Raw genomic sequence first — 3,356 nt, 5'->3', positions numbered from 1 at the left:
GGCCGTGGGGCGGGAGCCGGGGGCAGCCGTGGGGCGGGGGTCTGGGCACGGGCTGTGGGGCAGCACCCAGCAGAGCGGGGCACCTTCGTGGCACGGCAGCGCACTGGCCCCGGGCAAGCCCCGCGCTCGCCTTCGTGCACAAGGCCCAGGGCTCGGCCCGTGTGCCGGGCCCGCGACGGGGCAGACGGCGGCCTCGTGTCTGGGCTCGCTGCGAGTCCTCGCGAGGCGCCGTCTCCCTGCCGCTTCCTTCACACACGGGGAACGCAGCGGTGGGGCCGAGCCCGGGGCTAGCGAGGCCTGCTTGCCTAATCCTGGCTGGCACGGCCGCTGCGTTCCATCGCGTTCGCAGAAACCGCGTTTGTTGAGGCCGCCCCAAGGCCTCTTCGGGAAAACCTTGGGCTTTCAGTGAGCGCCCCGGGATGGGCTTGGAAAGGCAAGGGCCGGAGGGCTGCCCAGCCCGCGGCAGGGAGCCGCACGGGGCCGCGGGCCGGTATGTGCCCGGGGAGGGGGCGGATAAGCGGCTGTGCAGCCGCGGGGAGGGCTCGGGCAGAGAGGAGCTTCCCGAGATGCAGAGCAAGCCCTCGGGACGTGGCCTGGGAACACGGCGTCTGAAGAGAGATGAGCGCCCCGGGGAAGCGGCGCAGGAAGCAAGAGAAACAGCACGTCGGGGTTTTCCATGTCTTGAAGTTATAAGTTCAGCACATGCATATGTAGCCTTCTGGCTCAGAAAGCAAATTTGCTTTATTTTTGGTTCAAGTGAAGCAGGAGACAAAACATCCAGGCTGGTTTAATCGCCGGTTTGTCCAGGTCAGCGACATTTGGTCCCGTCCCGTGGCTGGGGCACAGGCGATGCCTTGTTCCAGGGCTTGGCCGATGCTGCGTCCGGGGGGACTTGGTGGCCACGCACAGACGCTGCCTCCCCATTCACCAGGCGCCTGAACTGCCCGGCCCAGACAAAAGGCACAAACAAATTCCAGGTGGCCCTAAAGCACCGCGATCCCTCTCACAAATTGCTGGGTCTCAGCAACTCTCACCTCCAAGCTCCAGACCCATGAGAACCGCTAAGCTAACAGTGCAAAGGGACACTCCACCTAAACGTGCACGTTGCTGCTGTGACGTACAGACAGCCTTTTCACGAGGGCACTGCATGTACTGTCCCATTTTGCTGTTTTTTCGAGCCGAAAAGCTCGGCGGCTCCTCTGAGGAGTGGAGGGGAACGGCAGTGCCCGCAAAAACACAGCGCCAGACTCGGTACCCGTGGGAGAAGCAGCGCGGGAGCCCAAGGAGGAGGCAGCTGGAGTGACCGTGACCACGGATCGGCAGGGAGGCGGATTGCAAGGGAAAGGAGACGTGGAGGCAGCGAGACGAGCAGCGGGGCCTGCAGAGCAGCTGGGCACAGCAGCCTCCGGAGGGGGGTTGCAGGACACGGAGCCGCGGCTGGGAAAGGCTTCTCAAAGCACAGCAGCAAACTGCTCCAGGGCAGGGTCACAGGAGATCCACATGGCTGCGTCAGGAAGTTTTTAATAATCTGTGGGTCGGAATGGGACCAAAGGAAAACACAGAATGAGGTTGGGGGGGGAACAGTTGAAGGTAATAAAAATACAGCCAGAAAAGGTGACCTGAAAACCAAACTTCAACTGACAGCTACAAAGCTGCAGCGTCCATGTGAAATAACAGTGAAACGAACATGTGGCCGCTCACAAATCATGACGAAATGTGTGTCACAAAACTGCCGGACAGCTGCAGATGGGCTCACAGTGGTTTTTCAGCGGCTAAATCCTTTCCTGTTGTTTGGGTGTTAGAAGAGTTTTTAAAATGCACTGCTGACACCAAGCTGGCAGGGCTCGCGGAGACTTTGAAGGGCAGATTACAATCTGAAATGATCTTGATAAAAATATATATATATTAGTGGTTAATAGGTGCAATTCAGGGAAGGCGGGTGCAGCACGGCCCGTGTGCCGGCCGGGAAGGAGCGGGCGCGCGGCGGGAGCAGCTGCGAGGCAGGAGGGGCTGCGGAGCAGCAGCTGCAGCGGGACCTCCAGAGCTGTACGAGGCACGGGGGAATACTGAAAGGACGCTTGAATGCTGGCTGCATTGTCAGTACTATTGCCATGTGGCAAGGAAGAGTGTCTGCAGGTGGCCCTGAGTTTAGATGAAATGAGAGCACGTGATGGGGGAGGCGGGTGCCTGGAGCTGTGGTATCTGCTGCGCGGTTGTCCGCATGGGACATGGAGAGCAGGCTAGTGTCCCACGGGAGAGCCCCTCGTGAGGCCTGTGCCGGTTCCCACTAGGAGCTATGGCCAGGGAGAGCCCGGGGCAGACGGGGCACCCAGCACATGGGGAAGCGTGTCCTTGCACGAGCAGAGCTGTGGCGGCTCCAGCACCAGAGCGTTTGCTGGCCGGGCCGGGCAGGTTTTGCAGGCTTCAGACAGACTCCAGTGAGGTGAGCCGGGAACGAGCCGCATTGCTCAGGGCGCTGGAGTGTTTGCCGAGGCTGACGGAACCGGGCTGAGGCAGCCCGGAGCACAGACAGCTCCAGGAGGATCGCAAGGCAGCTCCCCCGGCACAAGGAGCCCCCGTTTCCAGCCTCCTCAGGGCTCTCGGGACAGCAGCGTTTGCTCCGCACAGCCCTCGCTCTCCCCCCGCACGACGCAGACGTGCTGGCCGTGGGGAGCGCGCGGCTGCCAAGCGCGGCCGGGGCCGGGCCGGAGCCGCTGCGCTCGCCGGGGCCCTTTCCCGGCCCTCAGCGCTGCACAAAGAAGCCTGTTCTCATCAGAAAGCAGCTGGCACCGTCCCACCCCCCAAAGACACAGGACCATCATCCAAGTTCAGCTCGCTCTCACAGGCCCCTTTCTCTTCAATAGGCTAACAGGAGACATGGGCAAAGGCGGTCACATGGAGAGCCGCTTAATAAAGAACATACACAAACTATAAACAGAAGGGACACGACTGGGCTGGGGGCTGCCAAAAGGGAAAAGATGCAGGAGTACGAAATGAGCAGAGATTTTCCATGGACAAAGGCCAGAAAGCGAGCGCGCTCCTAGACGAGCAACCAAAGCCTCCTTTGTTCGTGTGTACGGAGAAATACATGTGCTTGGTTCCTCCCACAGAGACCCCGGGGATGCGACGAGCCAGAGCACAAGGAGGAGCGAGGTTTCGTGGCGACCGCGGCTCCCGTTCAGCCGGGCGCTCCTGCCTGCAGAAGCGCCCAAGCCCTTGGCAACCAAACCGAGCGATGGCGATGCAGGAACCGGGGCTGCAGCAAAGCCCGGGGCTGGCGCACGGGCACGGGGGACCCCGCGCAGCTCGGACACGGCCCCGCGTGCCGGCGCCTCGCGGGGAACGCGGCCCCGCGC

Source organism: Nothoprocta perdicaria, unplaced genomic scaffold, assembly GCF_003342845.1.
Source record: "Nothoprocta perdicaria isolate Ctin4 unplaced genomic scaffold, notPer1 scaffold_0, whole genome shotgun sequence".
Taxonomy (NCBI): domain Eukaryota; kingdom Metazoa; phylum Chordata; class Aves; order Tinamiformes; family Tinamidae; genus Nothoprocta; species Nothoprocta perdicaria.
This window is presented reverse-complemented; position numbering follows the sequence as displayed.